General features: G+C 36.8%; 1 protein-coding gene across 9 annotated transcripts in view; it reads left to right on the top strand.

The window, feature by feature from the left end:
• Positions 1-639: 639 nt before the first annotated feature.
• Positions 640-13,197, top strand: part of chrm3a (cholinergic receptor, muscarinic 3a) — a 122,138-nt gene continuing 109,580 nt past the window's right edge. For 7 of the 9 annotated variants that reach the window (XM_051867339.1, XM_051867340.1, XM_051867342.1 and 4 more), the window contains exon 1: positions 674-1,033. The gene's annotated coding sequence lies outside the window, so the exon portion shown is untranslated. The other 2 variants (XR_007925831.1, XM_051867344.1) reach the window with 2 other exon arrangements.

Here is a 13,197-nt window from a genome sequence, read left to right on the forward strand (position 1 = left end):
TGGGGAAAGTTGTCACATATATTTTAAATGTTATCCATTATAATTGTTGGCCAAAAACAATGGTACAAAATATTAAGTATTTTCCCTTTTTACATGTTGTTTACTTGCTGTTTGATTATTTGTTCTGTATTTCATTACTGATTACCAATAAAAATTTTGCTGAAAAGTCTACTTAATGCCACGTTCCATTTTAACCTCCTACAGCGTGATAACATGTCCTACAAAGCTCAATGTTTTTGAAACTAAACAGATTTTTTTTTTTTTGTTTGTTTTCAGGACAATAACAAGTGAAAAATTAAATGGATTTTACTTGATTGGGCAGAACATGACTTTCAAACAATAATCCTAATATGAAAAATATTGTGTCCCCTATAGGCTAAATGCTGTAGAGCAGTGGTTCTCAAACCTGTCCTGGAGTACCACCAGCCTTGCACATTTTGTGTCTCCCTATATCTGACACACCCATTTCAGGTCTTGCATTCTGTACTAATATGCTCACGAGTTGAATCAGGTGTGACAGATGAGGGAGACATACAAAATGTGCAGGTCTATGGTAGTAGCCTACTCCAGGACAGCTGTAGAGCAAGTACTAGTATAAAATGTAGCCAATGCAACTTTTATCATAAATTTCCAAAGATGTTTTTGCTATTGTAAAAGCTAGAATTGTCTTTCTTGCAGACAATCCTTATCAACAGGTCTGGGCAGTTTGGTGCGGTCTGAAAGGGTCTTATATATGAACGCTCTGCCACCTGCTGGTGCGTCACTGACAATCTAGCCAATCACGCTCACGCGCCGGGAGAAGCCTTCCTCTCGTGCGCTCCGGGAGATTCCAGTGCCCTGGCAATTAGTGACCAGAGCTATACGGGGAACCGACACACAAATATTCGGACGGCAACGGACGACTGAGGACAAGCTGTGCATTTCTAGAGAAGGACCATGCGCTTTTAGTGGATCTACCAAAAAGCAGAGGACTGACAAGAACAAGTTATATCCACTGAGCATCTTTACCTTTCAGTGAACTCTAGCTAATAAGGTAAGCAGTGTTATTAACGTCAAGAATTACATTAAATTAGTAGCGTTTGTAACTAATCAATTAAACTCTGCATGCGTAGTGAAGCTGTTTTATTTTGTAGTTTCAGAATTGTTTTTGTAAACTTATATTTTAAAAATTTGGTTAAATTCATTGTTAGAATTTATTTCTGCAACTGACTGAATGCATTTTATTATATAATCAATATACCGAATTTGATTTGGCTTTTTCCTCATTATTAACAAAAACAGTGCTGAACAGTAGGCTATAGCTTCACTGTTGCAAGCTATTTAACTACATTTCTCAGTAGTAAGATGGTAGTCGATAGTTTATAAATCACGAAGCTATTCAGTTAAAAAAAAAAAAAAAAAGAAAAGAAAAAAAATATTTTCTTGCGTAAGTAGGCTAGCGGGTTGCGTTGACAAACACTAAAATGTTTCGGTGGAAATATTACTCGAATCTAATCACGACACGTTGCTGTCGGCTGTTTGGAACCAGGACTAGCGAAGCCTAACCGCGAATGATTCTTTGGAGTCTGTTCTTTTCAACGAATCGATCAAACTGGTTCCCAAAACGGTCTGAATCATTTAGACGGCTCACTCGCGCACTGATCGTTTGGAGCGGTTACTCATTGACAGTACTTTATTGAACACAGAGAAGAACATGACTGCTGAATAAAGCGGATATTTGCCTACAGTTCATTGAAATCCAACCTGCAAACGCATCTTATTCTTTGGCAGCGATATTAAGTAAAAACCTGCACGTGCACACGTGAACGACTCTCTACTGCAGGTAAATACATTTTCCAAACGAATAACGTTACGTTACACGAAGGCACTGAAAGTAGCAAAAATAACCATTATGTTACCATTTTATTCTTTGAAGTAGGCTACATTAAATGCGAATATATTAGTTAGCCTATATAAATAACATTATTTTAAATATTTTAAATATATAAAAATACGAAGTAGCTCAAATAGCAATATCTTTGAGCTTGCCCAAGACATAAACATTTTAAAAGTTACATTGATGCACAGCGATTCTTTCGTTGTTTTAAATCTTTTAACGTATGTAGAAGTGTAATTGTTTTGACATTTTGTGAGCTTTTGTCATTTGCCTTGTTATTGGTGACCAGGGCACGCGCAAAGTTGATGTTGATGAATGATCTTGCGGGGGAGACGTGATGAGTGATGTGTTATAACTCGGGTGTCAGACAAGCTCATCCGCAGATGTTTTGTTTGTTTCTGGAAATCCGAAAGCTTGAAAAGGAGAACTAAAATAGCACTGAAGCCTCCCTTAAATGCTGTGAAAGTTCGCACGCGCCTTTGCGCACAGTGTTGCGAGCTTTTAGAAGATGAAACTGATGGAAACGGAGGGCGGGGGTGCAGTGAAGGAATGTTCTGACATTAATGAGATGTCGGTCAATGCATACTCCCTTTAGAATGGAGGACAGTCAGTCTGCACTCTCAACAAGTATACTGCGCCATTTAACATTATAGATAAGGTTAATATATTGAACTTCATGTGATGCATTTTCTGTGAATATGTGTGTATGACTTTGATCTTCACTATATTACTGGATAACTTTTTCACTAGTATTTTTTTAAGTAGCCTTTTTTTTTAAAGTCTATGTTGTATACACACAGTCATTATATATCTGAATAAACATACATTGTCCTTTAAGTATTGGCTATGAAATAAACTACTAAACACTTCCATAGTTTTTTTTTTTTTTTTTTTTTTTTTTTTTTTTTTTTAAACAGGAAAAAAGAAAAAAAGATTTAACTACTATTGAGGCATGTTGTCACTATCTTGGGGTCAGGTGTCACAATAGGAGCCTGCCATATTGACCAGGCTCTCCTAAATATAAAACAGATGCCTGGCATTATTTATAAGGTAATTACTTTTGACATTGTTTTACAGAAGAGCCTTTCATTCAGTAATGCAAAGGCCAATAACCATAGCGCACAAAATGTTTTATGCATTTTGATTCGGCCAGTGCTTTTAACTCAGAGGTGTCCACAGACAGACAGTATGCTCATGTCAAATAGTGATAAGAGCGCCTCATGTTTAATGCATTAGGTCTTATCTGTGCTGTTTGGCCCTTAATAGTGTGGAAACAGCAGCAAAGAACATAGTGTCCATTCCTGTCTTTAGAAAAAGAGTTTCAGATTGTCTGTGTCTATGTCTGCATGAGAGACCTAGCCAGAGGATCAGATTAAAGGAAGGAGGGAAGAGAGATGCCGTGGAGTGCGCTATGCCCTTATATGAAAGGATTTAAAACACCTTCTAAGAAGTGAAGTGATCCCTGAAAATTTAGGCCGACCTGTCTTTTGGAGTCTATTTCTCCTCATTCTTTGCCTTTCATTGTACTTTCCTGTCCCTCCTCAGTCTTATGTCTCCACATACGCTCTTCCCTGTCTGTCACTTTCTCTCACACACACATATGCTGCACAATGCATTTTCACAGCCTTGTGAGTCCCTGTCTATCTGTCTGTCTGTCTGTCTGAAACGGAGTTAGATGTAACACAGGAAGAACAGACCCACCTGTCTTTCCACTTGTCACTCACGCCTCATTAACTTATCGTTAGGCAACCATAATTTTAAAATGATTTAGTAACGGGTGTATGCTTCACTTGCTTGCTAAGGCTATTAAAAGATACACCTCTGTAAGTACATCACACCTTGTCAGAGTTAGGTGTCCTGAATGTGTGTGTTTTTTTTTTTGTTTTTTTTTGTCAAGAGGGAATACTAGTCAACTCCATAGTGCTAAAAGTATTTTAACCAGATCAAAATATTGCTGATTAGCTTAATGTGTTAACTGAACGATTGTGTTAGTCGACTACCATTATCCTTTGTGAAAGTCTTCTGGCGGAATGAAGTAAATTAATGGATTAAACTAATCAAGATGTGACAAGGCCATCCAGGGTCACATTGATGTGCAATAAATCAAAAGTGAACACATTTCATTGGTATTCCATGGTAGCAGTGTGTGTTTGGCCCTTCTTGGCTCCCGTATTCTTCTTAGACCTCCCCAATGTCAAATGGCTGAATGCGGTGCCTCAAGCAAACACTGATGTGCAGGACTGCGTGTCCTCTCCTTGGAATGTGATTAGATTTCTGTCATGCTTTAAAGGCATTTCAAAGAATACAGGGATAATTATGTTTACAAAATCTCGTCCAGAGCAGTGTTTGGGTGATTGGCAGAATTACGGAAATAAACACACTCAGTCTATCTATATGTTGCCTCTGGCTGTTAATACCGGTACTAATATCTAGCCTGAAGGCTATATAAAAGACTACAAACCCTAACTAAGTTATCACTCACTGTAGTACCTGGTGTGCTTTCATGGTCAGATCCCTCTGTTAAATTTACAAAGCATCTGGTCCACCAGGTTTGGACAGACTCACCTTTGATTTGGATTCAGTTACATTGCTACCCTGCAGTGCTATCTTTACTGTTACATAACATTTAATATTGGTATTTCTCTTTATCATTCTTAGTAGTGGATCATTACACGTAGAAACAAGCACATTAATCACAAGCCTGTTTCCTTTTCAACTTCCCCCGTGTAAGCCATTCCCCAAAATATGCTGGAGTTAGCCTTTAAGGTTGCTCATTGATAAGTGACCAGATTTATTTATTTATTTTTTGATTTATTGGTTTAATTTAGTCTTCTGAGATCAAGTCGTCTGTTTTTTATTGCTTAATAGAACTTTGGATTCACTTTGGTTGGACTTCATTAAACAGTGATGCAATGTACAAATCTGAAGCAATTATGCTAAGAAGGTTTTATACATCCTCCACCTGTCACCAAATTTTTATGATTTGAATTGAGTTCACACCCCAAGGAAGTTTTTTCATTGTCTTGCATTCTCCAGACACTGTTTAATGAGTTTGGTCTTACACATTGGACGGGTGAACCTGGTTATACTAATGTGTCGCTTATGGCGGCACTGAGGCAGTAACTCTGACACAATCCCCATTAGCACTCTGGATTGCTGGTTTATAATCCCTCTTATTAAGTGTTCTTTTGACAAATGTAATCCAGGCGTGATCCAGGAGCATTGTGACTCCCACCCAACAGTAGCTTTTCGTCTCCAACCTAAGCTGATTTACTTCTATACGAAGGGGATGTGGACTCTGAATTTAAAGTTAGCACAATAAATAAAGGCTCTGATTTAATTTAAAATCTGTTTACAGCAGCATTGAAGGATAGCAAAGTGGCTTCAGAATTCATCTGTAATGTTTTTGAATCTCTTGAGGTTTTCTAACACAAGTGGTCACACTGACACAAAAACAATCAATCAGGGTTGTCAATCAAGCTGATTCTGTAGACACAATGATTGATCTCCTGAGGGCTTGCTGTTTACTGGGGGCGTGGGGGGGATTTAGGTTTACACAATGTTATTGTAATTTATCTTAAGCCCTATTTGGACGGTAATTGTTTCTCATAGGGATGTAAAGCATTTTCAACATTTACAGGGGCTAATCTGTGATTTTATTGCAGTCTGAATCCAGAATGTCAGTGCTTTTCTTCCACCACCCCCATAAAATTCCCCAGCTGAATTACCTACTATTTTTTTTTTTTTTTTTTTTTTTTTTTTTTTTTGACAAACGCCAAGGTCATGTGGTAATTTGATTGCCATCCAAATCCACATTTCTGAGTTTACAAGAGGAGATCAATTCAAAATTCACAGTTTACTGTAAATCCTTTTTGACCACCGTGGAACTGTTGCGCTTCACTGTAATTTGCATGGATTTTAAATATGTGTACTTTTATCACTGAAATTCTGGGAAGTATTTACAAGAACAATATTTCATCACCACTCTCAGCGAAAGGAAAAAGAAAAAAACTTAAACATTTGAAATGGGCTGTTACAGCAATACAATTTTAAAACGTATTTTATAAAACGGATAGTTCCGCCCTTGATTCTAATTGGTTGAGCCGCATTCGAAGCCATTGTAAATTATTCTACAAACATACACCTGTGTCATTACATACACCTCATTACATCAGTATTACTGCACCACTGTGTCTGCATGTTGATGCAATTCCATGTATTGTGTATTTCATAAAAAGTAACTGTTTATTATTTATAAAACGGTTAGTTCCAGATCGATAAAACACGGCTATGACTGCTTCACCCAGTTCTTTGTAGTACTGCACAACACCCTTAGCAGCCACTCTTAGCAATGTAAAAAAATGTTCTCAATTAATATTGTTCATTGAAGCTTACTATGTAGAAGAGTATTGTGAGAGAGATATTGAGTGGCCGAGTGTATTAACTGCATTCAGATTTAGCTTTTTCCTTCATGTCAGTCCTATGTTCATAATAAAAACATCTGTCTGAATGTCTGCTGCGATCTTGTCCTTTCAACAGTTAATGGGTTTTCCCTTGCTCTGCTGACACTGACAGCGCTAGTCAAAGCATTTGTCATTTGCGCGTTGTTCCGTGTTCACAAGAAGTTTCAATATAAAAGTTATTTGCCTCGCTCTTAAAGACAATCTTTGCCGCCATCTAGAGGCGTAATAAATGTAACTTCTGTTGCTGTTCACGGTCAGGGACTATTTTTTTTTTTCCAGCAGAAGGAAGGCTTTTAGTGATTTTACTTCATGAAAGTTGCATTGATACATATTTTTTGTCTTTAATATTTGTATTGTGTGGTAACCATTTTATAAAAACTATATGCCCCGTGAAGCTGTGGTTTACAGTGAATTTATAACAGCTAAGGGAGTTTAACAACACCCCTTAGCAATATAAACACATCTTCTTGGGGCTTATTGCTTTAATATACATTAAAAATATAAACCAAACAGCTTTATTTTTACCTCATGTAAATAAGAGGTTGCATTGACTTATTTTCGCTAATTTCCATATTTGTAAAATGACATCCAGCATTTTGAGATAAAATGCAAGACAGAAAACCATTTCAACTACAGCGTCTGTTTTTTTGTTTTTGTTTTTTTTTGTTTTATTGCTTAATAGAACTTTGGATTTACTTTGGTTGGACTTCATTAAACAGTGATGCAATGTACATCACTGTCTATCTTCCTATTTTTAAACAGCAGAATTAAATAATCACATAATAAATAGCATATTTATTTTTATATTTATTTTATATTTATTTTAAATATTAAATATTTTTCTATTATTAAATTAAATATGAATTTATTTGTATTATTCTAAGCACATGACATTTTATTTTCCAGCTCCTCCACCGTGAATAAATCATCATCTGAACGCATGAATTTTATTACTGAGGTGCCATGCAAATTTATTTTTATAGACGTCCACGTAAGAAATAATTACCATCCGAATAGGGCTTTAGATGAACACTTTTACTTCAAGGAAGTAATTTAATCTTTTACGGTCATGTGACCCACATTGACAAGTCCTTGCCATTGATTTTAAATCAAGAAATGGTGAAAGAGTTGGACTCAACGAATAAACAGAATAATTCAAGTTGGTTTGTTTTGTTGTGATATATTACACACATTTTCATCATGCATTTCATATTAAGTTTAAAAACATTTCAAAGGTAAGAAATGTGTAATTAGAGCAGATATTAGTGCAGATCAGGAAATTAGAGCAGATTGGGAACATACATAAAATAAAGCATATTTTATTTATTTATTTTTTTTTTTTTTGTGTATCGTAATGTATGGCTGTATGTCTTTCAGGAGACTTTTGCTCTCCTGCCAGGCTGTTACTGAAAATAAGAACATGTTCTTAATGACTTGCCTGGTTAAATAAAGGTTAAATAAATAAAATAAAAAAATACATTTATTTGTATCATAATAACAGCAATAAGATTTTCCTGTTGTCGCTGCCTAGCGTCGTTGTGGTAATATTCCATGTGAAGCTAATGAGGGAATTATGTTTTCTTTCATTGCTCCCATCACCATTATGACCCACAAGTGCCCTGCTCCCTCAACCCCACTTCAAGGGCTCTGTCCTTTGGAGCGTTTAGGGCATAGGGATGCTTATTTCCGATTGGAATTTGCCCTTTGTTGGTTATAATGAAGGCAAGCGAGGAAAAACTCTGGCATTTTAAGCGGTATTGAGTGGATTCTGACTGACTTAAATGCCTCTGATTGGCAGTTGAGTTCACATGTTCAACAGGCATGTCTGTAATTGGCTACATTGCTCATGCTCAGCACTTAAAGGTGCAATATGTAATATTTTCTGTCCGCTAGAGGTCGCTAGAGGCCTATTCAAAACAAAGGTGTCGCTTGATGACGCCAAGTTTGAGCGCGGAATCTTGGGACATGTGGTCTTCACCTCACAGCCGATGGAAAACAATTGGGATAGGACTCGGGAAGAAATCATGGTCATGGATGCGATTATTAATGTTACTGTAGTATGAAGCAGAGCAGGTTGAGTGTTGTTGGAGCTGAACGAGGCCGCTGGAGTGATTGCGCAACACACACCTCACGAGCAGCGGAACTTTTACTATGCCACAGTCGCCGGCGCTGCTTCTGCTTTTCCGGTCAAGCGTATGAGGTAACAGTTCTGTTTATCATATTAGATACATTTGAGTGTGTTGAAAACAATGTTATAAAGTTACTCTGTGCGTTCGCTCGGTGGCTGCTGTGAGACACTTGTTGCACACTGCAAGCTAGATCGATTTTAGAATATCATATTAAATGCTGGATGGCTTGTGTTGATAAATGGCATGCAATTAATTTTAAAACGTATTGTATGATGGAGAAAATTCTGTATTACTGTTACTAAAAATAAAGCTGCATCTGATTATGCTATGTTAGCTACTTCACAAAATAGTGTTTTTCTCTGAGGCATGGTAAAGCATGGTACTCGCAAAAAATCAAAATTTGATTTAAAATATGACTAAACATGTTGAGCTATATAACAATAATTAGTTTTCTGTCTACAAATATATCAAAACAGTTGTTCCCTTGTCTATTAAAACATGTAAATATTAAAGCGTCTTTGGTGTTTCCATGGTTTCTACAAAATAAAACCATAAACCGAGGGTAACGCTGGTATGACGCAATTGACAGGCGTCTCCTCACACGTCCCGGAGCCTTGGTTAAAATAGCAATTTTCTCACGATTTACAAATACACCGCGTTCCAAATTATTATGCAAGTGACATATCAGTAAGATTTCAGTAGAATAAACATTCAGATTTTAGTTTTTCTAAGAAAATGTTTGTTTGTTTGTTTGTTTGTTTGTTTATTTATCCATGTCTTTTTAGATAACTGGTATCAATCTCAGACAAAATAATTTGCCAGGTCTATGGAAACCCTACTTAGAGGTTGTTCCACATTATTAAGCAAGTCACAGTTCTCATGCAATATGGGGAGGAAGAAAGATCTTTCTGAAGATGAAAAGCATGAAATGGTGCAATGTTGTGCAAAAGGCATGAAAACAACTAATATTGTGTGAAAACTGAATGGAGATTATCGAATTATCATAAGATTTGTGAGTGATTTAGAGCACAGCAGAACTCGGTCAGATAAAGGCTTATTAATGAAAGTTCCTGTCAAAAAAATTAATTGTATTAAAAGGGCAGCTATAAAAAAAGCCAGTGTTGAGCAGCAAACAGGTATTTGAAGCTTCTGGTGTCTCTGGAGTCTCAAGAAGCGCTCCATGCAGGCTGGCACTTGTGCGTAAAGATGCATTTTAGCCACTCCAAACCAAAGCTCACAAAGAGCAACATTTACAGTGGGTTTAGAAATGCATGAAGACTCATTTTTAAATAGTTTTATGTAGTATGGATGGTCTAAATGGATGGATTTCTGGATGGTTGGTGAATGGCCATCACGTTCCAACAAGACTGCGACGTCAGCAAGGAGCTAGCGGGTGATGATTTGGGCTGGAATATTGGGAAGTGAGATGGAAGGTCCCTTTAGGGTCTCTGAGGGTATGAAAATGACTTTTGCAAAATATGTGGAGTTCATAACTGGCCATTTTCAGCTATGGTATAAAAAGGAGGATAGTGCCTTCTGAAATACAATGCACTATGCATTATCCCATGCTGCAAAAAAAAAAAAAAAAAACACCACAGCAATAAAACTGTTTGAAAATGTATTTCTAAACCCACTGTAAATGTTTCTCTTTGTGAGGTTTGGTTAGTGGTGGCTAAAATGCATCTTTACGCACAACTGCCAGCCTGCATGGAGAGGTTCTTGAGACTCCAGAGACACCAGCAGCTTCAAATACCTGTTTTCTGTTCAACACTGGCTTTTTTATAGCTGCCCTTTTAATACAATTAATTTTTTTGACAGGAACTTTCATTAATAAGCCTTTATCTGACCGAGTTCTGCTGTGCTCTAAATCACCCACAAATCTTATGATAAGTTGATAATCTCCATTCAGTTTTCACGCAGTATTAGTTGTTTTCATGCCTTTTGCACAACATTGGACCATTTCATGCTTTTTATCTTCAGAAAGATCTTTCTTCCTCCCCATATCGCATGAGAACTGTGACTTGCTTAATAATGTGGAACAACCTCTAAGAAGGGTTTCCATAGACCTGGCAAATTATTTTATCTGAGATTGATACCAGTTATCTAAAAAGACATGGATAAATAAACAAACAAACATTTTCTTAGAAATCTGAAATCTAAAATCTGAATGTTTATTGTACTGAAATCTTACTGATATGTCACTTGCATAATAATTTGGAACGCGGTGTAGTTGTAAACATTTGGGATATTGTAAGTACTCAAGTGAACAAAATATATAACACTGGTGTAGTGGTTTTTGGATATTTTACTGCAAAATTCTTACATATTGCACCTTTAAAAAAAAAAAACAGGTTGTAAATGGAAACCTTTGGCACACTCCACAGAGTGCTCAAACAAATATGCATAACTTTGTGCTCTGTAACGGTACTGCAGAAAAGCTAAGTCATTGACAACACATTTGTTGTTGTCATTTTGCGCTGGCCAAAATGGCCGCAGTGATCTTGATGCATAGTGCATATTGATGCATAGTGATGATGATGATGCTGCAGCATTATGCATAGACAAAAGCTTTCATTTACCAATGCCACTGTAGAAATACTTTTATTCATGCTCATCCATGACTCATTTAGTCCTTGAGAGTAGGCTTACTTGATATCAACATGTCAGCCCCCTTCTGTCAACCAACTTTATGTAAGATATTGTTAGGATATTCATATGACTGCAGTTTCATTCTCATGAGTTTACCTGATTTTTTTTTTTTTTTTTTTTTTTTTATCATTTTTCAAAAGTATGATTAATTTCTTTAAAAAAAATTAATAACCAAAACAATATTGACAGCAACATTATCCGAACCACAGAAAAATACTTAAACAAGCACCATGAAGAAAAATTGGTATCTTGCTGCGTCTTTGAATTTGCATGGCTTGATAGTTCTTTATTCTGAATTAGGAGTTTATTGGACTTCATTGTTCACCTCCAATACAATAGCAATAGCCCACCACAGAAAAATTGTTCATTGTTCTCCCATGAAGAGTTGCTAGGACCATTAACATATGTAACAGCAGTTGAGTTGGCAGGGCTTTCAAAACTCATCCATTGTAAGACCGACAATCGGTGGAAAAATCGGTTAGTAAGCTGCTCGCCTTATAGGACTAGAACCCCCAAGTCTGAGTTGACATTCAGAAGCCTCCAAAAACGCAAACAAAGCAAAGTGAGACAAGGTCCAGGCGTGTATTGTCCATTATAAATATGCTGTAATTACTTCAGACATCTCAACAACTCAGACGCCATTCTGCAGCTGGACAATTATTTACAACTTCCCTTCAAGTAAAACTGCAACAAAATGTACTCGCTCTAAATGGAACCCCTGAGTACCAGGCTAAAATATTATAGCCTATAAGTAACTCATGTCTTAGGCTGAATGCTGCATGGCAGAGGCAGACCAGCCAACACTGAAATTAAGAGGAAATTGACAGATTTTGCTTCTAATATATAATTTACTCTTCAGACTGTAGTGTTATATCCCTGAGGGCACCCAGAAGTGAATCAAGCTTTGTAAGCAACCCGGCAGAGAAAGTGACCCCCGCCCCTCTCTCTGTGCGAGGCTGTGAGGTGGAGGAACACTCTAGAAAACATAAAAGCCTTTGCCAAGATGGCCTCCACGGGGGACCCTTGGGGAAAAAATGCCTAGTGAATAAAGGAATGAACATTGACAAGGTGTCTTTTCTGTGAACTGGACCAGTTTTGTGGAGGTCTAACCTCTCACAATGAATGTCACCTTAAATCATATATCACTAGGTTGCTCCCTTCTTCGGGAAAATGTAACAGTGACATCTTTTTCTTTACATTTTTTTTTCTGTTCTTTACCACTCAAAGATTTTTTTTTTTTTCCCTCTATTTTTTTTGCTAATAGAATAATGACAAGAAAAACAAAGCTGTTTCTCTGTCAGCAGCTGCTCAAGGTTATATGTTAATTTAGATTTTTGGCTTGTGAGAATTTGTAGTGTGCTGAGTGGTTTTGTTTTGTAAAAGAATAAAATCGTTTTGTGTGCCATGAAACTGTACGGTGTGTCGCCATCAGCTGTAAAAGGTCTAGTTTGCTTTCCCTTGATGTGTTCAATTGGATCAGCTCACTCACAGAGCTTTAAACATTATTCACACTCTCCAAATGTTGATTGTTATTGGATCTTGTTCAAAAAAAAAAAAAAAAAAAAAAAACACCAATTCAATGTTCTGCACCAAACTTGGCTTTAATAGTATTTTTGTCTGGGGTAAAACCTCAAAAACCGATGATCCTACTGTTTAGTCAGGTTAAAAGCTTTATGGGTATACCAAAGAGATATTGTAAGTCTTTGTAAAGCTATATTAATTTTGTACATGTTGAACTGGTCCTTCCTGGTATTACAATTTTGTATGTACATGTTGCTATTGTATGTAAAAGTTGTTAATAGAGAGGAGCATAATCTGCCTCTGGAATTAATTTTCCTGTAAGGAATTTCTTTGCTGTGTATCTATTGTCACATTTACTCTCCTTGTGCACACACACATCTCTTTCTATGTCCTCTCATCTTTCAGTGGTTAGTCTGTGGCTGCTGATAAGTAGAATTTTGAAACCAGAGGTCACCTGGGAATCATCTGTGATTGGACGACATGTGCCTACTAGTCTCTTATGATCATCAGGATGTGTGTTAGGAATACTATATTGCTACTCTTGCTATTTTTGCAGTAG

Source organism: Ctenopharyngodon idella, chromosome 17 (assembly GCF_019924925.1).
Source record: "Ctenopharyngodon idella isolate HZGC_01 chromosome 17, HZGC01, whole genome shotgun sequence".
NCBI lineage: Eukaryota > Metazoa > Chordata > Actinopteri > Cypriniformes > Xenocyprididae > Ctenopharyngodon > Ctenopharyngodon idella.